General features: G+C 44.0%; 1 long non-coding RNA gene across 1 annotated transcript; it reads right to left on the bottom strand.

Moving 5' to 3' along the window:
- Window positions 1–4,994: 4,994 nt before the first annotated feature.
- Window positions 4,995–24,582, bottom strand: LOC125944833 (uncharacterized). Its single transcript, XR_007466539.1, has 3 exons — window positions 24,461–24,582; window positions 18,052–18,144; window positions 4,995–5,173 (listed from the first exon to the last, which is right to left on the bottom strand). It is a non-coding gene; the product is annotated as an uncharacterized LOC125944833 (long non-coding RNA).
- Window positions 24,583–24,971: the final 389 nt, after the last annotated feature.

The following is a 24,971-nucleotide window of genomic DNA, read 5'->3' as shown; positions in this document are numbered from 1 at the left end:
GTGCTCACCGAGCGGCGCATCACGCGTCGCTTGCGCTTCGGATGCACTTCGGATGCGCGTTAGTAAGCGTAGTCGGTTGCGGCGCGTTGTTGCTTTCAAGCAAGTAGCGTGTGGTGCCTCCGCATGTCATTGCTGGGTTTCTTTTTTGTGCTCGTGGTTCGCACTTGTGTCTGTTCACGATGGAACCGCGATGTCGTCGCAGAAAACGAGGCGTAAAGACAGCACCTGTTTTGTCCCATATTGTACGACTGGATACCGCTCAAACAACGAGCAATTCTCATTCAGCGCGCGTGCTGACCAAGAACGTTTAGCCGAGTGGGAGAAGAATCTAAGAGGGCAGATCCAACGCTAACTCTGGCGGCTGTCGCTTGTGAGAAACACTTTAATAATTGCTACATTGAGCGCTCGTTCAAAATTAGTCGACGGTGTGTCGCCCATGAAAATGTGCCCTGTTTAATTACCGTCATTTATGGTAATAATTTAAGTTGTGGTAATTAGATACAAATTGGTATGATTTTAGCATTTGTGGACATGTGTCGCGTATAATAGTTTACTGTAGAAAAAAGCTTACACTTCTTCGGAAACCACGTATATTCATTTATTGGTATTTTTCGCAGAAACACCCGGTATCGTGTAGCGTTATAATTGATAACTATGCGTACGATCGTTTGTAAGTGCAACAAAATCATATTCGTTCGATTACGCTTTGCACCTAAACCAACGTTCCGCGGAGCGAAACGGGCTGGGACAGCCTAAAGTCCCTATATATATTTTTTGCTTTCTTAAAGAAGAACAAAATTTAGGGACTTTAGGACAGCCCATCGGCGTCTGTCGCACACGCGCGCGTTGGCTAGAGACGCTGCTCGGCATAGCACGGTCCTTACGGCTATCGCCGTCTGGTGGCCGCCGGCGGAACGCATCATTCTCCGTGTCACCGGAAAGCCCGCGGTCGGCACACTAGTAAGTATATTCTAGTCACTGTACCGGCGCCGAGATCTCTGGTGTGCCTTGAGCACGACGTTTCGGCTTGGCGCCTACCTCAGCGTCGACGCTGAGCGACGCCGCGTGACGAAACGCCAGGAAACGCCGGGAAAACGCCGAATGTGGTCGGGCCTTAACAGTGTCTACAACGGCGTTTAGCCGTTCCGCACGCAGCCAGCGTTTTGAGAGTGGTTGTGTGCGGTCACACAAACAACGCGCACAACTGTTGTCCACGGCGGCGGCGTTTTGCCCGCGTTTGCACCGACGTGTTTGGTGACGTGTTTATGAAGAACGTGCCAACCTTTGCCGTACACCCTATGGCGGTGCACCGCAGCGACCACAAGGCCATGGTCTCTGTGGGTACTAAATAAATGAAAACCACCAAATCATATATATTTATCATTCTTTAATGGTTCAAATAACCAATTAGACCATCACTTCTTTATAGTTATATTATAGTTATAGTTATAATTGAAAATGCGCAATTCCCACCATAGTACATCTTCGCTGGTCTTCCATCTCCACCCCAGTGGAAGGGTTGACAGTTTCTTTTTTCAGATGTGCAGCTATTCCATAAGTGCTCCTTGCATGTCTGTTTTAGGTTTTACGACTAAATAATTCGCCTAATTCTCATTCCTATACACCTCAGCCTTTCCTTGAAGCAGTAAACCTGTCCTACACGTCCCATACAACGTTCCAATAACGGGTGGTATCCTTTGTAGTCTTTTCCTAACTGCTTGTGGTCTCATTCTACTCCTTCCTGGTGCGTCGGTACACTGAATACTTAATCTACCTGCCTGAGCGCCGGCGGCCCACCTAAAAAAAAGCCACTGCCGATGCCGAGAATCGATGCCGAGAATCGACGCCCCACTGGTGGGGCTACCTTCTCGCCAAAAGGTATCTCGTCACGTACAAAAACGAGTTCGCGGCCTGCTCGGTGCACTTCCGGTTGATATCAGTGATTGTGAAGTTCATTGTTTAGCTAGCATCCAAACCTTGGGATTTACGTTCTCCCTTTCAATTTAACAGCCCTTCATTTCGACATGTGGCACCGCGCACACTGCGACCTGCGCATCCCCGGAAGCGTATTTCTATTTCAGCCCCCGTACAGCGCTCGACCGCTGGCGCCGCGCTGCGCCGCTCGCGCGTACCATGTTTCTAGCCGCCGCCGTTGGAACGGAGGAGGCGTTGACGGAGAACACGCTGGGTTGGGGCTGACTAGCCTGCTGTTAAGGGATCGGTGGTATTCCTAAATAAACGCATCACTGTTTTGATGATCCAAATATAATCTCACTATAAGGGAGGGAGCAGTCTACCTGACTGGAGCAGTATTTTTTTATTTGGGGTGTTGATACGCTGCGCTCCGCAACACCCCAACGACCGCCGCTTCGCGTCGGCGCCCGGCACCAAGGCCGGGGTTCAAACGACCGCGCTGGCAAACAGACAGGAAAACAAGAAAAAGCGTGATAGAATTAAAAAAAAAAAACAACATGAGTCAGTAGGGCGGAAATCGAACCCGCGTACGCGGTATCCCGAAGCGAGCGCCGTAACCACTCAGCCATACAGCCACACTTGCAAAGTTAGCAAGCATGCGAACAATATGATTGCGTTCGAGCGCCCTCTGTGAAAGCAACCACCTAGAAACGCGGTACGCGCGAGCGGCGCAGCGTGGCGCCAGCGGTCGAGCGCTGTACGGGGGCGCAAATAGAAATACGCTCCCCGGAAACGTCACTGAGTTCGTTAACGTTAGCACTTCTAGGTATATGATAGAAAATGCAATATTTTTTTCTAACTTCAACGCTTCTTGGATGACACAGATATAATGCCCCTCGCCGTCGTTAAAGTTCCGTAGGGTTTGTGTAACTTAGTACGACCTGTACTATTTGTAATATATTCTCGTCGTCTTTGTCTTTTGTTGCTATAGAGGGCATGTGTTTCCGTTATCTTGTTAGTGTTATGTCTGGTTGTAGAATTCATCATTGCTGTTGCACAGCTGTATGTGCATACAGGGTGTTTCACTTAAGTCAAACTTTTAACATTTGCAAATGCCACGTAGCTGAACAGAAACAAGGTAATCTTTTTTGCCGTCTGTTGGAGATACTCAGATTATTTTTGCAGTCCACCTAATTAGATGATTAGTCTTAAATGAATATTCAAGTTCTCAATATTTTAATTAGATTAAGTGTGTCAACAAGAAAATTGCTGAGCATCATGAAAAGCGCCCGATGCAGCTTTCTGTTGCTCAATACGTGCTACATAAAGGTGTTTTTCCGAGCTTGAAAGACGCCCGCAAATACACACAAAATTGCCGCGCCACTGTCCACTCGAGACACTTTCAGTGTATTCGCGGGCATCGTTCACGCCCAGAAACACACTTATGTAGCACGTATTGAGCAACATAAATCTGTATCGTGTGTTTGTGATGTTCCTCAACACTTTTCTCGTTGACATTTTGCCTGTAATTATATTATTGAGAAGTTGAATATTAGGAGAAATTATGAAATTTTGCGGGATGTAAAAAAATTTATCTGAGTATCGCCCAGCGACGGCAAACTAAATTATCTTGGTTCTGTTCAGCTACGTAGCATTTGCATATTTTTAAAGTTTTTCCAAGTCAGGTGAAACATCCGCTATATACAAAAAAGAAAAAAAATGCACTTTATAATCTTTTATTTTTTCAGAATCTTCTGCCGCTTTAGAGGTGGGACGCTTACCTGCCCTTCCTCTGCGTAGGGTAATGCATTATATTGATTCTTGCAAGATCTTCCTTCCTATCCTTTCCGAAACCATTCTAGTCAATTCTGACATTGTCTACGTACTGAGATAGCGGGTTCACATATCCCTTTTTATATATAGGGTGTTTCAGCGAACACTTTCAAAGTATTTAAAGGTTCCCTGTCTCAGATAGCACAATTCTTGCTTATGAGCTGATCTACTTGAAGAGGCGGACATTACTCGCACATAAAACTGAAATGCATCTTGGACTAATTATGAGAATTCACTAATTCAGTTTTAAACTAACTACCTTATGGCCCGGCCCATATTGCACTTTACAAATTCTACCGTGCAGTTCGCAAGGCGGATCCACTTGGAATTTCTCAGGAGGGCACTAGTTTCGATGTAATAATCCCGAAATTTGCAGAGAAATACATTAACGTTCCAGTTACTTTCTTAACACGACGACGTTTTATGCATTGAAGCACAACAGTAACTGGAACGCCGCTGCATTTATCCGCAAAGTCCGACAATTAATATCTCGTAACTGGTGTCATCCCGAGAATTCGTTCCTTGGAAGCTCCACGGCTATGATTTGTAAATTGCAATATGGGCCACAGGGTTAGTTAAAAACATACTTAGTGAATTTTTGTTAATTATTCGTTTATGCATTTGAATTTTTTGTCCATGTATCTCCGCCTCTTCGAGTAGACCAGCTCATAAAGAATTGTGCTATCTGCCACAGGCAACGTTTAAAAGTTTTTGAAAGTGTTCGCTGAAACACCCAGTATATAGCGCCTGCAAAGACGAAACCTCGTTTTCGAAATAATACAGCAATTTAGCACAATGTAACCTGTTGGCTTTCAAAGTGTGCTGCTTTACTGCCGCATGCCTTTATGTCCACATAGTGGCACTTCATATAGTACGTTATATTCTTGCAAAAGAAACTTCAACGTTAGCCATCTTCTATTCTCCAGATGTTCTCGATCCTTATTAGCTTTAGTCAGCGATGTGTGATTGTGTTGGTAGTAAAATACGCTCCATATAAAAAAGAAGTATCATTAAAACATTACAAAAAAAGCTGTGACTACTCATGTATTTACGTCCAAGAACGAGGCTTTGCACAAAATGATTTACAGTTTGCAGGCGTTTCAATACTGTCCTCATCACTGGTTTCCGCCGGTTTCATTAAATCTATGGTCTATTCCGTTGGTTTAAGCAGACCTGCAGCAGTACAGTAAATTGAGGAAGAGTTAACCCCGGAACGTCTAGATATATTGTTCAGGGATAAAACTACCGACAGTTCTAGGCGTTTATTCGCAGGAGCGATTTGCAGCATTGGATCTTCCACGTTGATGAACTTTCAGAACTTGATGTATTGACAGGCTGGGGGAAGTTGGCTTTGCTTGCAAAGGACTTTGTCACTGTTCTCTTGTACGAACGTACCATTTACATATGTTTCTCCTTCGACGAGATGCTGAAAAACACGGACTATACATTCTGTAAACGATATCGAAAGCCTCAGTATCGAACAGCTCCAGAGAATTGTGAGTATGAGTATCAAGATGTTTATTGTTCTTGGACTAAAAAGATTATTACATGAAGTGAGAATGTTGGGCGCCTTTGGTGCCACTCTATAAATCGATAAAAACGCGAGAAGAGAGACACCAGCCTTATTTTTTCAATAATAATCTGTCTATATATCACAACTTTCTGCTCATCTAGTAACTGGCGGAAGAACATTAAAATAGGCAATTAAAAGCGCGAATATATTTTTTTTGGGGGGGGGGCGAGCACTTAACGATCGTTCACGCCGTCTTCTTCACATCTGCTACAAGTCCAGAATCCTTGAGAAGATGGCGCTTAAACGCAATGTCGTGCTTCGCAGTTGGTTCACTCCATCCGGCGGCCAATATACTCTTTACGGTAGACCTGCCATTTTAATATTGCGAAAGAATTCAATGGCTCATGAGGCGGAAAATCCGGCGTAGTTTTCGGCGTTGGCGTGACCGCGATTTTCTAAAAATCTACAAACCCTGGACCTTTAGTTGGAGTCCAAAACGGGCGCAGCTCCTAAGCAACTAACGTGTGCAGCTCCGAGAGCTGAGCCTGTTAGTATTAGCAATCCTCTAAATCGGAGGAAGTGATCTGACGGAGACATGCTCACTTCCGTCTTCAGTTTTCCTACGGTATTTTCTATCCAATGACGTGATTTTGCCCGACAGTGAAAACACTGTTGGAGATCATGGCCTTATTCATGGAGAAGCAGGAGATTCGAGACATTTCCAAGAAGTCGTGTTAATTCTGACCCTACAGAATACGACTCGAAGTGCCAAGAGACGCTCTCGACGTCCAAGATGACGAGGCCTCCGTCGTCACCATAGACGGCTTTCCGTTTGCGTTACTCTCGCCAGGAAAGCATATGTACAGTCTGTTTCACACTTAGGGGAAATGTCAGAGTGCATTGCATCGCGATGCGGCGAGCGCTGGAGTCGGGTGCCGGCAGCAGCTCGTGCAGGCGCAGACGGTCGAGGTGCGTTATCTTGAACCGCGTCGACTGCAACGGCTGCGCGCGCTAGCCGCATGGTCGGGAAGCGTGCTACTGTCAAGGACAGTGCACGATTTTCATCGTCACTGCAGGAACTAAGCCGATATTCCTAATTAATCGTTGTGCGACGCCAACCTCTGAGCCTTCATTGGCGTCAATGGGGTTCTAAGAACTTCTTTTGACAGCATGCTTCGTTTGTTCTTTCGAAAGGCCGGGGTACTGAGTGCGTGCACGTATATTTCTTCACTTTGTGTGCTACCTTAATACGCAGCGACAAGAAAGAGACACCAAAATGTGCGCACGATGTGCTCGGTTTTTATTTGACGCGAAAGGAAAACGAAGCACTCAGCAATAATATCTATGCGGGCCAACACGATGAACACCTGTCAGGTTTCTTGAACTATTGTCGAGAAGAATCACTTCAAGCTCATTGTCTTAACCTAAATCATTCCTTTATTCGTATCCGTTTGTTTCATCATTGGTTGTTCACTGGTTGTTCTGGACCCTTGAAGGTCCACAACAACCAGTGAGCTATTCACACTCGCTGATACAAAATGCACATTCGTGTCCACCTTGCCAAAGACCGGCAGTGTCCCCAGGAACCATGAAAGGCGTAGTAGAGGTTTCTCTAAAACTAACCACCATTTGCGATACTCCTTGTTGGCCACTTGGTAGTTACACTAACCACAAACCCTGATTTGACAATTGTTGGCAGCTTGCAATTGAACCGTTCTAGGGCATGCTTAGTCCGCTGCGCTATGTCGTTGGAAACCGGGCTGTGCGCCATCATGGCGCACACCATTTCTCATGCGCCTTTAAAACCCATTTCCTCTGCAGCGAATGTTCCTGACATGTTGGAAGGGCCTCCATTACAAAGTCCGTGCAAAGTGCCCTCTTTTTGCCACCTGCTTCGTACGGGCTGCCAGCTTTTGTGATATTTTTCGGGCAATTGTTAACTTTTCATGCCTAAGAATACCTTGCTTGGAACTTCGTAGAAAATTTCAAGATTATTTCTGTGTGTCCACTAGACCAGCCCAGCTGATACACACTTTAGAGTGTCACTGAAAAATGCTTTAAGCTACAATGCGAGATGGCTAACTATAAGTACCCTTCTAGGCAAAATTCCTTCATGGCGTCGCCGAAATCAGTGTTTACGTAAATAGACGCTTCTTTTAGAACATAATGCTGTTTCTCATTGCATCGTATGCGTCGCGAATAGACCCATGCAGTGCAAGAGACGTTGCAAAGTTTAACAGAATGTGATTTTTAGTTTATGGCGTTCCAATTGCGAACCAATGAGCCACAGCAATGATTTCCATAAAGCCGCTAAAACGGCGTTGGAATCATGCCTAAAGGGTGGTGGCAGTTTGGGTTGGCTGGTATTTCATAGTCTAATAAGTTTAAAGCGCAAAACATTTTCTAGAAACATGTATAGAAACTGCGGTTTTCCGCATTAAACTGAGTTGGAAGTAAGCGCCTGTCTGTGTTTCTTGTCTTCTCGTCTTCATTGGCGCTTTAAACTTACTACAATAGGGCGGGTATTTTTTTTTGCCGGGGGGGGGGGATAAAATTTCACGCCGAAAAAGCATTGTGTCAAGTACTGCATTGTGCCCAGCATTGTGCAATTTGCTCGTCTCCACGCAGCTCGGCGTCATTATCAATGTTGTGAAACTTCATCCGACAAGTATAAATGACAGCGCTGCGGCGACACGATCTGCTGCGGACGGCGCCCCAAGGTAAATTGATGGCGCATGCAAAGTACTGCAGGCGGCGGCTTTATGTCCATTGATGATGTTGCGGATCACCATAGCCATTATCGCTCTTTGGCGCCTTATGGCCCATACGCGTTCAATCCGCACATCCGCTCCGCACGCCTCCGCCCTCTTGTGGACCAGGGCGGAAGGCCAAAAGGCGGATCGTGTCGAAAAATTCGTCGTACGCTGCATCCGCACGAGCGGATTGCACGCGCACTCCGATTGGACGACGCGATTTGTTGACAGCTGGCAACCATTCGGCGGAGCAAAATGTTCAAGGTTGGCAACTACCTTTGACAGCAGACGACGCTGTCATATTTTTGCAGATGCGACTTGAAGTTTCCGCGTCACAGCGAAAATGCGACTCTAGGCTGTCACATTCTGTTCTGTAGCCGCATGTGTTGCAATTGGCGCCGTCATCCTTGTTCGAAACACCGCACAGTCATCTTATCTGCGCCACCTTTTAAAAATGTATTGCAATCACATCATGTCGCAACATGGCACGTATCCTCGGACGATCACTGTCATTGCGCGCTGCCTTGGCTGGTTGAGCAAAACCTCTCGAATCATCCAACGTGCCGCGTTCTACGTTACGCGAAAGCGATAGTATCGCCGAGCGATTCGACCAAAATCCCCGTGTTCGGTGCGATGGCGCTGTTTCTGTAGTGTTAGTGACAGTTTGCAAGAAAACAGAACACACGCACAACTCTTGCGCAATACAGCTGCGTAGTCGACACGACACCCCTCTTTACTATTCACCACGCGTGTGAGGCTCCGATTACACCTTGCTGATATTGACACGTGTGCATGTTTATCTTTCACCGTTGACCGCTTTTCACCGACTAAGAAATGTTAAACCTTATCGCTAAGCGCAGGACACGCCTGCATGTTTCGGTAGTTTCTCGAACGTTATCGATGCTTCTATCCGTTGTCTGTTGTCACCGACGCTTACGTAATCTGATTGTATGACCGACGCGAATTGTCTAGAACTTCCTGGGAGACTAGTGGTCGCCAGGGAATAATCTGGAACCTTCGATGGCTCATGCATAAAAGCCGACGCGTTTCGCCGCTGATCAGATTTTCGACGATCGCCGACTGTGTTCGCCGCTATCGTTGTGCTTCCAGTGTAACTTGCTTTTGTGGGCACAGGTTCGCCCAATAAAGAATCAGTTTCGTCATACAGTATTACGACTGTGCAAGGAAATGCTTGCATTTGCTTGTTCATGCTTTTTTTCACTCTGCCAATTTTAGGAGTGCTTAAAAAGCACTTGGATTCATGAAGTGCCTTTTCATTTCTTTTTTTGCATATATAAAACCACCAAGGACGAAGCACGGCATAAAACGTGTCTCTCAGAAATTAAATACTTGCTGCTTGTAAGCTTTCCAAACAAAATAAAACCTTAGATTGGCTCAGTCATGGATGAAGTTCTCGCAGTGTGTAAAAAGGTTGTGCATAAGTGCTTAACTTGACGCAGCAAGGAATTGAAGGTTAAGCAGCAGGTGTACAATTCATTAGGACAGGCATAAAAGCAATATGTACAGTCTGTTTCACACTTAGGGGAAAACAGGCGCTCCGAGTTTTCCCCTAAGTGTGAAACAGACTGTACGTATAGTGGTCACCTTTCGCAGACACATTACTCATGAGATGTTTTCAAGCAGACTATTTATTTGAAAGCTAATAATAATTTATATTGCTGATAAGACAACTTATTTCGAGTGAAATCAAATAATTACATTCTTTCTTATCAGCCTGGGTGGCCAATTTGTTGCCCCTTTACTACTTAGAGAGAAAGCTCTTTATTGAAAATTCATTGTGTTCAGCAAGCATATTTTCGCATACATGCTACTCTGCAGTGAATGGGACGAAGGAGAAGTAAGGCCCTAGAAAAGGGTAAGCAGAAGAAAAACGAAAAAAAAAAACATGCAGCTCGTGTCATGTTATCAGCAGTAGAGTAAGTGTTCGAGGTAATGAAGGTAGACGGCCAATGCAAAAGAAAATAAGATCACAGTCCTGATGAGACGATGAGCGTGAGTCTTAGTTTAGACAGCAAACCTCAATACATTAAAGCAATAAGTCGAGGCCTTAGTGCTGTTTTGATGGGCAAGGCCAGGAACCCAACACCCATGTCAATGTCAGGGGGCCTTTGTCGAGCTTTTCCATGTTCATTTTACATCGATGTCGCTCGTCTCCTTAAGCTTGGCACTCAAGCTAGATGTGCTCTAGAGATTGCACGGCGCCACATGTAGTTGGCACAACATGGGTTTGTGGACTGGCCATTGCAAAAAGAAGATAGTTCATGTATGCAACAGTCAGTTGAAGCCGGTGAAACAGGGTCTCCAGATGCCGTGGTAGACATTGTGGCAGCCTTGATTGGAGTTCTGTGTTGATGCAGAACAAAAACTTTCAATTACCTCAAGTTGAAGACTACCTTCTATGCCGCTCATTGAGTACATATCGGCTCGCCAAAGCTGAAGCATCACTTTTAGTGAAAAACACTTTATAAATTTTATGTAATCATGTGCTTTGCGGGCTAACTCATCCGCCTTTTCATTACCTATTATACTGCACTTATACTAATTCAGCATTTACACAATGTAAAACACATTACCAAAGTGCACAAAAATTAAGCAGTACCATGATAGGCATGCTACCTCTCTCAGCCATGGCAGCAGACAAAGATGATCGATTTGAGACTGTTTGATACAGTCAGCATCATACATGCGTGTTCTATTTCGATCACTCTATATGTGAAAAATAAGTTCACACAGGATGTACATGATAAGTTAACTATTGTAAGCTCTACTAAGGTTATTTTAGTGAGTTGGGAATGGGCTACGCGTTGTCTATGTATTTATGTAGCAACAACCTAGTTAGCTGATGCACAGCCAGATTTTAGGAAAATGAGAAAATGCATACCATAACAAACAGTTGGCCAGTACCTGTATTTTATTTGACAGCAAACCAAGATTATTAAATGACATAGCTTCGGAGTGAGCTCAGTGATCACTCGTGTGAAAAGGTATGTGACGTAGTAATTGGTTTTGTTTTTGTCTTTCTTAATTAGTAGCTGCTTTAACATGTACATGACAATGAATTGAAGACTCATATGGTGGAAGACAGGCCCGCACAAAAAGGGAGGAAACATTTATTGCCATTTTTTATTTTCGTAACAAACCAACAAATAGTTATTTTGGTTCAGCTTTGTGAATAATGCGCGACGTGTTCTGCATAAAAGTGCAAGATTGGTGCGCTACATTATCTATCTATTCACTATTCAAGTAGCCAAATGAATGGTACCCCCATGAGCACCGTGAAAGAGATCACTGAAATATGTAGTCAGGAGGCCACAGTGGCTCAGCCTCTGTACCAAACGTAAAATCGTTCCAGAAGAAAACAATACTGGTGAATTGGGTATGCATTCACATGTAGTATTCAAATCCGCACATCACAAGTAATCTGTTATTGCTTGCTGCATTGCTCACCATTGTACAGACTTTATTCTTCTTCTTCTTCTTCTTTCTTCTTTCTGGGGTTTTACGTGCCAAAACCAGTTCTGATTATGAGGCACGCCGTAGTGGAGGGCTCCGGAATAATTTCGACCACCTGGGGTTCTTTAACGTGCACTACAACGCAAGCACACGGGCGTTTTTGCATTTCGCCTCCATCGAAATGCGGCCGCCGGGGCCGGGATTCGATCCCGCGACCTCGGGCTCAGCAGCGCAACGCCTTAGCTGACTGAGCCACCCCGGTGGGTATGTACAGACTTTATTGTAGCGCTGTGTGTTTGTGCAGTAAAATAACTTGGCAAATGAAAACTGTGGTTTTTCAGTACACTGAAAGCAACTTTGCGTGTGGCTTAGGTAATATAATGCTCCTACATATGGGTCAGCTTAGTATCAATCGACTTTTTTACTAGTTGTTCACTATTACGCCTGAACTATACGGTGCCACCAGGCACTGCTGTATTCCTGCAGGCACACCAGAACAGCTTGGCTATGCACAAACATCCCTTTCCATCGCACTTAAATTAAAGTGGTGCAGATTTGCTGGCAAAATGTGCTTATCAGCATAACTGCCTAGCATTCAAAAATTCGTTTGAAATGTAAGGGTGATTGCTCGGCTTTGCTGGTGTGACATTTTACATTTATAGTGAAAATCCACATCACTGAACAGGAAGGACACTACACAAATACTCGTGTTGTGACCTCTCAGTCATAATGCAAGTAGTTTCCCGAGGTTTCATCTGTGGTTTTTAGCTGTAAACATGTGAAGCAATCTGTAAATTCGAAAGTGTATTAAGTGAACTGAGACACTATGAAATGCACCATAGCACTGCACTACAAGCAATATAACACTCAGGTGCACAGAATTTTTTGTCACATCCGCTCTTTGTGGTGCATATATATATGCACTATTTGTAGCTGAATACAGCATGCATTTCACATTTACAGTTCAAAATGATCAGTGCAACAGATTTTTAATGCGTCAGACATTGACACGGTCACTTTTCCATTGCTTTGCACGTTGATAGCTGTTTGGTGCAACTTGAGTAGCATATATATAATGAACTGCTGCATACAACACCCGTTTTTCACTTCTACTTTGACATTCTACCCTCCGACACAGAAGGCCAAAGTACAGACTGGAATTTTTCTTCACATCAATATTCAAAAGGCAAGCAGGTTTTCGGCACCACACGTCTGCATTTTTCTCACATGGCACTTAATGCATGTTCTGAATGTGCATTGATTGCCGGTGGAATATCTTCTAATGTGAAAATACTTTATTTGACGAATTTACACCTGTATATTTTTACTTACCCATAAATTCTCTCTGCTCTACGTGTACAGATACCTCCTTCAGTAGGGGCACGTGTGCAGTGCCTTCATTAGTGCAGTAACTGTTATGAAAGCTGTGAATTCATAACATAGAAAGGCTATTAAATATAAACAAGAAACCAACAGGCAAGAGCATCATGACAAGCCAGCTGAGATGGTGGCACTATTGTACAGCTTATTTCCCTCTTGTGCTGTCATACGGTTGCAATACGATAAGCTCACAAAGGTTTGGGTCCTTCCCATTTCAAGTGATGAGTGACAGTTGCATAAGTACATCTTCATCTGCCTATATCAATGACTTAACTATATGTAGCAGCTTAAGCTGCGTGATTATTGGTGTAGCTGAAGTAATGTATCATACATAGTTTCCGCACATAATCTGATTGGATAAAAGCATGCAAGAATTGGTCTTGGAGCTATTGGTTCAGTGGTAGCTTTCCACTAAATTCACTGTTTGATAGATTTCACTTCATCGAAAGGCCCAAGGGAAAATGAGCCTAGAACTCATGACACCAAATGCAGTCACCATTTATGATTGAAGAACAACATGTGACAGAACGATGATCAGTGGAATTCTCTCACTAGTGTACAAAGTAGTGTAGCTGTGTTCAGTATTTCAGTGCTGGTATACTAAACACAGAACTTTATACGAGTTGTTTAAACGGCGTAATCAACAAGACCCCTCTAATAAGTGATGGCAAAGGATAAATAAAAAGCTGCTGGCTCAGATACTGTCATTGGCCTAAAATATGCATTCTCACATGCAGCAGATACAGTTCATAAACTGATTTACATACAGGTAAGAAATGTAACCACATCACGTGATAATATATAAATAAGACCAGCTGAGTACCATATAGAGTTTCTTTCATAGGGTCAAGTTGTAGTGACATGTCTTGATATTAGGAGTTGTGCTGTTTTATTCACACACATGCATGTAAACGCAATGTACGCATACAATTTGTGTTTACGTGTTACTGTGTGCACAAAATGAACAGCACAATTTACACAATCAATACGTAAATACGAATAAGTTTTTTTACTGGATTATACACTATTAGTTTCGCAATGATTTCTTTTGTCACATGCAGCAACTCAACTGCGTGCATACGTTAAGCTGATGTTGCTAATATATATATATATATATATATATATATATATATATATATATATATATACACATATATATAGCTGGGCTTGGCTACCATGTCCAAAATATGACAAAATAAAGAAGTGTCCATGTGTATGACTAAAATTGATGGTTTGCCAATATCTTATCTGCCTGGGTAGTACACTTGTGCAAAAAAAATGCAGCACCCTGACCAAAACATTGCGGCTAATCTAACATATGGAGCAAATATTCTGCCGGCAGAGTCACTTGGAACATTTTGCCACCAATTCATCCTCATTGGCTGTCTTCAATCACATATCTAATGCTGACATAATTGTAAAATATCTGTTTAGAATATTCTCATGACAGCCAATAGGCACCCTTTTTATTGTGATAGCAGCTTAACTCTCAGGCGCAATGCACTGTGGCCATGAAAATGCTTAAGAATGATAAGGTGAGGCACCTCTTTCCATAGTCTGGCAGCGAAGCTGAAAAATGTTCAGTTAATGAGTGGAAGCATGGCCTGTGCAACATAGAGATCACCGAGATGGCCACTCATAGTGTCCAACATCCTACATCCACGAATAATAGATAGCAGTACGCTTACAGCTAGATGAAAATGCACCGGAAGAACACCTAATGGACATACTTTGCAGGCTCAAGTCAGTTTAACACAGATTATTTGCTAATGACTGTGGGCAGAACAAACAACAGGATAAAAAAATATAGCACTTCCTAGTCAGATAATGCTGGTCCCTGTGATAAATAATTTTCGCATTAAACTGAAGGCTTGTGCCAAAACAGGTGACACGAATCAGAGAACGAAATAGGGTGGATGCACGCAGTAACGGCAAACTTTCGTTTAGCTTATTCTGCCTGCATTACTCACGTGACCATAGCTATCCAGTGACGAAGAACTCTGGGAAAATTTCTCGCATACGATTCTGCTGGCTGCTAGCAGAATGTATCACCATACCTGTGTTCAGTCCTAATTTTTGCATGTATAATGTATTTTGTCAGGGAACGTAAGTTTGTACTTAATCATAAGGAAGTATCCAGTACTCATTCATACCATATTCATCTACAATAGCACTGGTTTCTTCACAGACTCCGCTTAGTCACCAGCAAAAACCAAGCAGTTAGCATTCTTGGGTATGCAAGCCACTTGCATCACAAAATATAAAGCTATTTACTTCATGCAATCTAGAAATTCCTGATATTCACAACACTGCCCACATGATACAAATCAAGGCTGATAGAAATTTGCATTCATAGCATTAGTACTCAGACGCATCCACATTTCAGGACAGCACAGTATGACTTGACGTATGTAACTATTATGATGTTCCCTAAATTACCCTAACCGATAGAAGCATCTTAAAAAGTGCCGTAACAACTTTTGCAACTACGACACATGTACGAAGCAGAAAGGTCGGTGTGATAGGGCTTCTCTCTCGGGGTACTACGCAAGAAAACGCGATCTGCAACACTTATGCACAGTTCACTTCTTAGCATACGCACATCACATAAAACGAGCACTTTTACGCCTAGTACCACTGCGAAACATATATATATATATCCCGATTTGTAGCTTGCGAACACTACGTAACAGCAACAACAGAGGTCGAACCGGCTCGAACGTCGCGGTCACCACGGCGCATCGCAGGCGGCAAAACGGCTCACGCAGTATAGAACACGAGGAATGACAGCGATAACGAGGAAACAAATCTTATCGCTACTGATCTTGTCATCACTTCTAAAGGTTGTAAAGGACTGGCCTTCACCACTTCGCGGCAACAAACTGCATACACAGAACACATACAAGTCGCGTACGCTGGGTGCGCCGATCGGACACTTTTCACTTCGCCACGCCCTGAATATGTGCTGTATACTCAGAATACACGGGCATGTGATGGCCTTCTCGTTTGCAATTCACACGCGAAGCACGGCACAAGAAATCACGAAGTCGACGGCTTGAAATATTTCTTCCGACGCTCGCGCAAGCACAACACACGTCCTCCGCTCCGTCTGATTCTGTCGGCGATCGCCCGCACTGGTGAAGCCTGGGAGGGTACACCGGCTTGCTTCTCTCAACGACTATCTTCGTGGGTGCTGGATAACTCTAGTAAGAATCACAAGAACGAGCAAAATAGACTGTTTCTGACGCGGCTGTAGCCTAGGCCTGGCGTCACCGCTTCGCTTCGCTTCGAGCAAGCGCCATGTTTGCCGTGATGACGTCCTACGCCGTCCGCCTCGTACCAGCCAATGAGAGACGAGCAGGCATGCGGATGGCAAAGTTGCGTCTGCCCGTCCAGACGATCGGGTAGGCTTCAGGTACGTCCACACTAGCGGCTAAAACGCGCGCGACACGCCGCACGCGGCAAGCGCCCGCGCGGCCGAGTCACGCAGGCAAGTCCACACTCGCATTTTGCGGCACGCGGCAACGGCGCGTGGAGTGCCGTGTTGTCTTGTTCCATTCGATACTTCTCGTGACAACGCGCTCTCCGTTCTGCCGGTTTCGTGTTCCATTGGAAGTGTCTGTGTTTCTTTGCGCCACTGCCGGCCACGCTCAGCCATGTCGGATATGGACGTGGAGCTACAGGTGACTGTGAACACTATAAAGCTTATTTGTTCTTTAACTTGTGCAACGTCGACGTGCCAGAAAGCGGACGAGAAAGTTTTGGGTGCGCCCTGTATGGCGGTACAGGAACACTGAGAGCCAGGCGCACACTCTGCATTCCCGCATGTGCCAGCGGTTGGCACACAGCTCCTTGTCCTTAAAATCGACGTTCGATTTGTCATAGAGGCACGCATATCCGCGAACGGTTTCCAAAAACGCCTCCATTGCGAGGCGAATTCTTCGTCGACGTCTCGGTGGCGGTGTGGGAAGGCTTAACAAAAACAGCCTCCTCGACTGGACATGGCCTCTGAGATTTTACAGCGTGCGCGTCACTGTTCGATCTCAGAGCCCCTGCATTATGATTCTTTGCTTGTGCGACAGGTGGCGCCACAACTGCGCAGCTCGCTTCTGATTGGTGCTCGTTTTGCGGCTGCCGCAAAAAATGGGTCTCGCATCCATTCGAGCGTTTGCCGCGCGTTGCTGCAGCTTTTCTTGAATCTTGCCGCGCGCGACAGCATCGCTCGCCGCGCGCGGCGTGTCGCGCGCGTTTTTGTCGCTAGTGTGGACGTACCTTTCCGTCCCAGCCCGCATGCTTGCGGAGCGGATGTGCGGATTGAGCGCGTATTGGCCATTATCCATGCGTGTCGAACCATTATGAACCGTGATCAACGCTACTCCGGTGGCGGAAGCGTATGGCGCGGCCACTCGGGCCCAATCTTGAAAGCGATCCACGAGGGGGAGACATTTTGCCATGTGCTGATAGCTTCGTGCGCGCTGTGTTCTCGCTGCTTAGTTAGCGTTGAAGCGAGACGCGCAGGTCTTTTCTTGAAATTGATCTGCGATGCGGACACAGTGCGCCGAGTGTTGTATTCTGGTCGCTTAGTTCAGGTTAAAGCAACAGGCAGCACAAAGGACAATTTGCTTGCAGCGCCAAGCCTTATCTTGAAAGCGTTTCTCTTACTTGACGGACGGAGCGGTTTCCTCGTTGGGCAAGCATGCAAACGCTTACGCATTTAAAGCCTAGCTATTATGGAATCTTATGCACGTAAGTTAGGATGACCGTAACGTCTTCGCTGCCGTTAGCAATAATTTCACCTCCATAAGGATCTAGATTTCGCAAGTGAGTAGCGCAGGCTCCTCAATTCATTCAGGATGTTATCTTGGGAGTAGCATAGCATGACGAAGCTAAAGCACCGTATACATGCAATATCTCACTCCTATTTCTCTATTCGGGCAACACTGCAGTTGTTTCAAATATTCTCGTGCATTTGCGCAGGTACCCCGTATCTACTTAAGCAAAATATTTGTTTTTACTTATCCTATAGCTTTAGCACATTGTGAAGCCCCTATCAGGGCTTAGAAATATTTATGTAGCGCGATGAACAAATTGATGTTTGTCTAAGTAGTGGAAACGCTCCTTCCCTCATCAACCGATGAACAACATTCCAATATTTATCTCATGGATAAAACCACTATTTCTTACCTTACACCGAGTGCCCACCGCGAAAAATCCGTAGTGAGTATTTGTGCCCTTCCGACATGTGAAAGCATAGCCAACATGATCTCCACGTTGAGTCTGAAAGAGGGACATCTGTGAAACAAAACGTGTAGTACTAGCGGGCCTCCTCTCCGCCGAATTTCAGTAGTTTTATAACACTAATCTTTACCAGCGTGCGAAACATCATTTCCTCAGCTAGATGGAGGAATTCATTTAAAGTAATTGTGCTGCTAGTCTCCTCACAAACGGTTTTCTGCTGGAAGAGAACATGGAAAAATTATTAGCGATGCACAGTTCCAATAAAGAGAAGCTACCATGTTTCTTCTGATAACTCCTGAACCAAAAACACACAGCGTATGGTCTTAACCCTTCCACTAATAACTGCACTCATAGCTATACACATACAAACCGTAATCACGACCACGCTCATGACTTTTCGTGACTTTAACGCCAGATCGCTTTTTTACGTAATTACGGACACTCAGCATTCATTAGGTACCTTCTTCTCTGGTATCATTTCAGTTATATTAAAACAAAGAAAAACTTTTGCGATACCAGGATCGAACTCAAGCCTTTTTGGACGACAGGCCGATGCTCTAAGCATACAATCACATTCGCACTCTTTTAACAGATATATGTACTAATATACTATAATTACAAATGTAACATGTACACATAATCCACCAGCTTATGTAACATTGGTTGCATTTACCTATTTACTTCCAAGTGCTTCGGGACACATAATATATGAGGCGCTTCATCTGTATCCCTATCATATTTCAACACATCTGCAATTATTACGTCGCTCTCAACAAAGCAAGCGCAAACTGATTGCTTTAGGGGTCAGCATTTCAAATATTAGTACTTGACCTCAATATGCTTTAGAGACCGACAAGCATTAAAAATTCCAGGCGCAGTGGTTTCTTTGACAGGAATAAATGTCATGCTTCGCGCATATATTTGAAGGTCTTTTCACAGTTTAATTGAAGGACAACCCCATAGATGTAAGCGCTCATTCCATGAAAACGTTCTCTACGGTCTCTAGTGCTGGGTACAGAAGGCAATTTGCTCACCACGGCACAAAGCATATTGTTCGAGTCAAGATTTTACTTACAGCATGTTCCGTGTGCAGTTTATTGAAATATATTGCTACCCCTGCAGGCACTGACATACTTCTGACACATTTCAAGACTTAGTTTCCAGGTGACTTCTGATAAAAGGATCTCTAAAGATAGACCTGAGGTGCTCCGTCAACAGATATATTAGGAGCCGCGCTCTGTCATACTGCTCAAGTGCTCCATGAAAAATCTGCTTATAAGAAACCTATACGAGGATGCAAGCTAACGAGGATACAAGGTAACGAGATATCCTACATGGATCCTTTCACTTGTTGACGACTACCGATTGTGGTATCACTTCCGTCGACATTACTTGAACGGACGTAGGAAGAAAAGAGTGGTGTTCCTTAATAAAAAAGAACTGCTGGTGGGCTCTTTTTAGCAAAATTATTTGTTCTTGGCCCACCAAACATCTCTGACCTTCAAAAATATCAAACTGTGGTGATCACTTTAACTTGTAATGCCACACAAGTGCTGAAAAATCACTGTAAAAAGGCTGAATATTACTTGTGCAGTAGAGCACTTTGATTACGTACCATATTGGCTACCACGATAACACGCGGGTTGGAGAAATCTCTGTTGTAAGGCTACTGCGTGATTGATGTTATTCTTTCTGAGCAGAAGAGTGGAAATTGCAAATGCCACAATCCCTAATTCGACGAGCAGGTGCACTCAAATAGTAAAAAAGTTGCAGCGGAACGCGTGTTCTTTCAACAGATATAATTAGCTATAACTGTATATAGGGATGCATGGTCACTGAAACATATATTAAGATGTTTTAAATGTGCTGTCATATGTGTGGAAACTATGCGAGACTATAAATTTTCTTCCTTCATTGACATGTGGTTTTCCTCTCCACGTAAGTATATTTTGCCCGCTGGAAGAGACAATACTTGCGTTTCTGTTTTTCTACATTCACACCAAATTATTGTACAACAGATTGCAGAGTTTCTGTTCAGTCATTTTGAATCAACGGCAATACTTAAATCGAATTCAGAATGCTAAATATGCTACTGACCAACATTTAACGAATTAAGTCAAGGGCAACATTACAGCACTATGAAGCAGTCTACTACAGTATGCATGTCAACATAACCTAACCTATAATCTTGACACCAATCATGTCTTTTTTATTATGGACATTCTTATGAGATGATCAACAAATTTATTGCTCGAACATGTAGTCTAACGTAGCAAATTGATCAGTAATTACAAAACTGTGCTCCATCAAAAGATCTATTAGGAGCCGCTCCCTGTCATACTGCTTAAGTCATTAAGCTATGTGATTTTTTGTGCATGCAATACCAGGCTATAAGCAGCTATGGAACTACACGTATGATTACTGATTCAATGGTAGCACCCTTGTTGAAAGCTATGTAGACGAGCATTAAACCGCATGTTTGTGTGATTTCATGTTCATTATGTCTCAAGAAATGAGCTGCCATTGAACCGATAATGACCAACTAGCTCACCAATACGTCCTCACCAGGTAGAGTTCTATTAGCGAACTTCAAGTTGAGCTCTTTTCTAAATTTTATTGCTTATATCGACACTCCCAGTGCATTCCTACCATCGCCATCGTCGTCGCCGTGAGGTTCGGTATAAAGTCCAAAAGCAATAAACTCGTCGCCGCGCGCCGTATGCTGCATGTGCACTCTAAGAACAGTTGCACCCTTTGGGGTGCATTTTTGCATCTGTCTTGCTTGCGTTTCCTATCTTGAAAACTCTGCACTTGCTACTTTCCTGTCGAGAACGCTGTCACGCTGATAACGCTCTTGTCGTTCGTGACCGAGAAGTGCCGGGCGCACGGTGTTAAAGAAAGGAAAGCCACGCAAGTCAGATGATGATTATCGTTCTGTGGCAAAAATGCGCCCCAAAGGGCGCAACTGTTTTTATAGTGTGCGAGTGAAAGCGCGCGAGCGACGCGCGCTTTCACGGAGAGCGACCGCACGGCGGAGAGCAAGCACGACGTCCCCGGTCATGCGAAAGGCCGTGGGGGAATGGGAGGGAAGGAGGGGAGGCGACGTTTAGCTGCGGCACTCAATGCGTATCTTGCGAGCGGGAGTGAAAGGATGAAAGAGGGAAGACAGCGCGGGAGGGAGGGTGCGCGGCTTCGATACTCTGCTAGAAACTGCGTACTTGTACTTTGCCCGGCTGCAGGTTGCCGCACGCACCGTATCTTCAAAGCGATCTCCACACGGCTCTGACCTTTTTATGCGCTTTGCTTTCGCCGCTCAGTTTCCCTTGAAGCGATAGACCGCAAGAACCTTCGGTCACTGCTCCTGCCGCGTGCGTTCACGCCAGCGTTTTGACTATGCTCGTCTACGGTCATTGAGTGTGATCTATTCATGTTTGCTTGAGCACGCTGACACCAGGCTTCTTAATTCAGTTTGTAAGCGAATGTGTCCAAGTTTATGCAGCCCATAAAACTACTATCATTACTCCGTATACTGTACTAGTAAATTTGCTATCGCAATTGATGTTTCGCCGTTCAGGTGAAACTGCGACTTTTTTGTTCAAGTTTCAAAGTACATGTAATACTTGCACGCAATAAACACTCCCGGCGTTGTGCAAGGCTATAGCTGAGCAAAGCTGATGTGTCATGAAAAGTGTACAATATTCTGAAATTAGACAGTTTTGACACTATTTAGACACAATAATTGCGTGTAACAACGTGACTTCTTATCACAACACAATGACCTACAGCATGGGAAACCTTATAACCAATACATGTTTCTGGCCGATACCTCAGTAACATGTCACATCAATAACGTACCACACCGTACTGACAACGTATGACATCAATAACGTGCGTTTCATTAATTTGTTTCTTGTGGCATCAGCAGCTACATATACGAAATAGACGCTCTGTAACATAACACTTTATTTACCCTTAAGTTGTATTGACAGACTCATTTATGCTTTTTTATGAAGTGCGATCGAGACCTTTTTTTCACCAGAAAATTTTTACTAGGAGCTCACCTGGGCGTCGTCTGCACATGACGAACACCTACAAAATGTCACCAAAGGTAAAACGTTTTGTTGCGTGTTGATTACCAGTTCCTGTTGTTACTGAATAATTTTAAATACAACTGCTGCATATGTTTGCGAACTGTCTCATTAAACACGGAAGCATGGAGCTAGTGTAAGTATGACAATCATCGGTAGAAAAATATACACTTGAGTATTACTAAACCAATGTGTTCTTATGCGTAAACAATAAAGAAATGCTATGTCAGTCTACTACTTTTGAACAAAATGATTTCCATGATACCTTGCTTACAACAGGCTTACAGCTGCTAGCATCATTTCTTACATAAGGAATGCCACAGAACATACATAAATAAACAACTCTGGCTCTTTTGCAACAATATGTTGTTTTCTAATACAAACGAGGCTCTTCGTTCCTTCAGAAAAGACAAATATCCGATATTGGTGGATGTTCTTGCGAGAGAGAATTGGCTAATTAAGAGTTACACGAATGCGAACCAGCCCGGAGTCAGTGAAACGAGAGTGCACGGCGTAAATGATTGTGCGCTAATCCGCAAAAAAATAAAAATAAAGCAAACTGAGCGCTAAAGAAGGAGAATGAATTTTGCCCAATTTTTAGTCTTGAATGCATGAGAGCAGGCCTCCACAACATCCAGTCGAAGGCCCACATGCGGCCCGACAGGTGGTTTTTAGCGGCCAGCAGCCGAGTTTAGGCATGTATGACATGCTGGTGCTTTGTCACATCATAGACATAGGAGGAGGGAAAAGACAATTTTGTAGGCAAACACTACAGACGACGTGAACTCTCAAACATATGAACACAAGATTATGTGAAATTCCATGACGTATCTTGCGTTATGAAACATCGGTAGGCGCTTAGTTGATCGCCTACCTTGCGATCAACAAAGAAAGATGCGCGCACAACCAGTCAATTCGCCTAGTTACCAACGCCAAGATTGCAATACTGGCGTTCATTGTTCAATAGAAGACGCACTTTCCCAACATAGTTCTGTTGAATGATAGGTGGCAGTAGCACGTGCAAGAAGATGCTTCATTTTGGTGGGAATGGCTTTCTTTTCATTCTTAGTATTTTTTTCACGCTGCAGCACATAGGGGCTAAGCTTCAATCAAGGACGTTGAGTTGTAGTAACATTGGGTTCGAACCATTGTACTAGGCTAATAAAAATACCACCCTGCTCTTCATCGACACGGTTGAAAGAACTTCTAATAGGTTAACCAATTTGGTGACCAGCCCTTCTCGCTATATCGGTACACGTATGCTGATATTGCGACTTCTCAATTACTCCTGTAGTGAAAGCCGCAAAGTTTCGTGTCGGTGTAATACTTCAGAGCTGAAATGGAGATGGTGTCTTCTTGAATGATTTTTAAATTTTTTTTTTAATTTGAAGTTCAATTCAGAATTCAGTAACACTGGGCTAGTTGATTCTACATGACAACGACTCGTTTTAAACACCACAGAAAGAAAGAATAACATAAGGAAGGCACATTTCAGCGCTTATAGTAGTGTGTATTTCTTTTCTTGTTTTATTTGTGCATTGACTATTGCCACAATCCTTGGAAGTGAACGCTCCTGCAGTTTAGAAAGAAATCGCAATAAGTTTCGCAACAAGTTGAGAACCTTTTTCGTAGCATCCCAACTGGATTTTATGCCACTCGAAAATGAAAAAAGTGCAACCAACTATTTCGCAACGTTTTCGTTGTGATCCTTAAAGACTGCGACTACGCAGTGCTACAAGAGCTAGCTTGCATAAGTGTGATGTTCACCAAACTAACTGGCATGGAGAGAAACTGGCCATTCTTTTCGAAGAAATTTTGATGAGCAGAAATATCTAACATGGTTAAGAATGCCTTAAAACTGGCGTCTAGTTTGGCAAGCGACTACATCTGTGCACATATATTTTCTTAAATCTAAACCGTCCCCTTCGGTCTTAAACAACCGACGTCATATTACAAGGCACGCTAAGGACAGCAGTGAGGGCGACAATACCAGACGGCCTTTGTGCAAGCACAAGATGCGCAACGTTTTCGACATCAGTGCAGCTCTTGTGGCTACCAGAAAAAATGGTTTTAGCCCACGCTAGTTTTGAGCTGTGCAATCCTGCACTAGAGCTTCAGTAAATAGTCATGTCGAAATAAAAAAAAATTGTTGCATAAAGACAGGAGTGGGATAGACGAGCTCAGACTTGTGTTCACGAATGACCGTGCATATCATGATTCGGCGTCCCATTCACAAAACGTAGTAATAATCTGGTCAGTACGCTTACCTTTTGGCCATTTCTTCCTTGTGACACATCGGTACAGCCCGGAAGAAGTTCGGTATATATACATTTTTTCACCTTGGCAAGTACCTCGCTTATAGTCATCTTCACCATTGTACCCCTTATGTTTTACCTGCAACGAACAATCCATGCATGACTTCTCAGTCCCGCAATGAACAATCCTTGTCACCCTAATTATGCGCTAATACCTTCGAGGAGAAGAAATTTTACTTTTACGCAGTAGCGCCTATTTAGTCAAAATTGAACATAACTTTAGGTTGTGGCACTCATGTTAAGGCTACTTATTATGGCATATCAGTGAAAAAGATTGCGGCATTGGCACACGTTGCAATCCTATTTTGAGAGGCCTCTTTTCACAGACCTGCAATTGCAATGATGCTGATGGTGCGTAACCCAGCCTTACTTGCTGCCCAGGTTTCTGTTACACAGTGCATAATTTTTCATATGTAAGAAAAATTTGCGTTGGGTGCTAACAAAAGGGAAGCGCAGTCGAGGA

Source organism: Dermacentor silvarum, chromosome 4 (assembly GCF_013339745.2).
Source record: "Dermacentor silvarum isolate Dsil-2018 chromosome 4, BIME_Dsil_1.4, whole genome shotgun sequence".
Lineage (NCBI taxonomy): Eukaryota > Metazoa > Arthropoda > Arachnida > Ixodida > Ixodidae > Dermacentor > Dermacentor silvarum.
This window is presented reverse-complemented; position numbering and strand designations above follow the sequence as displayed.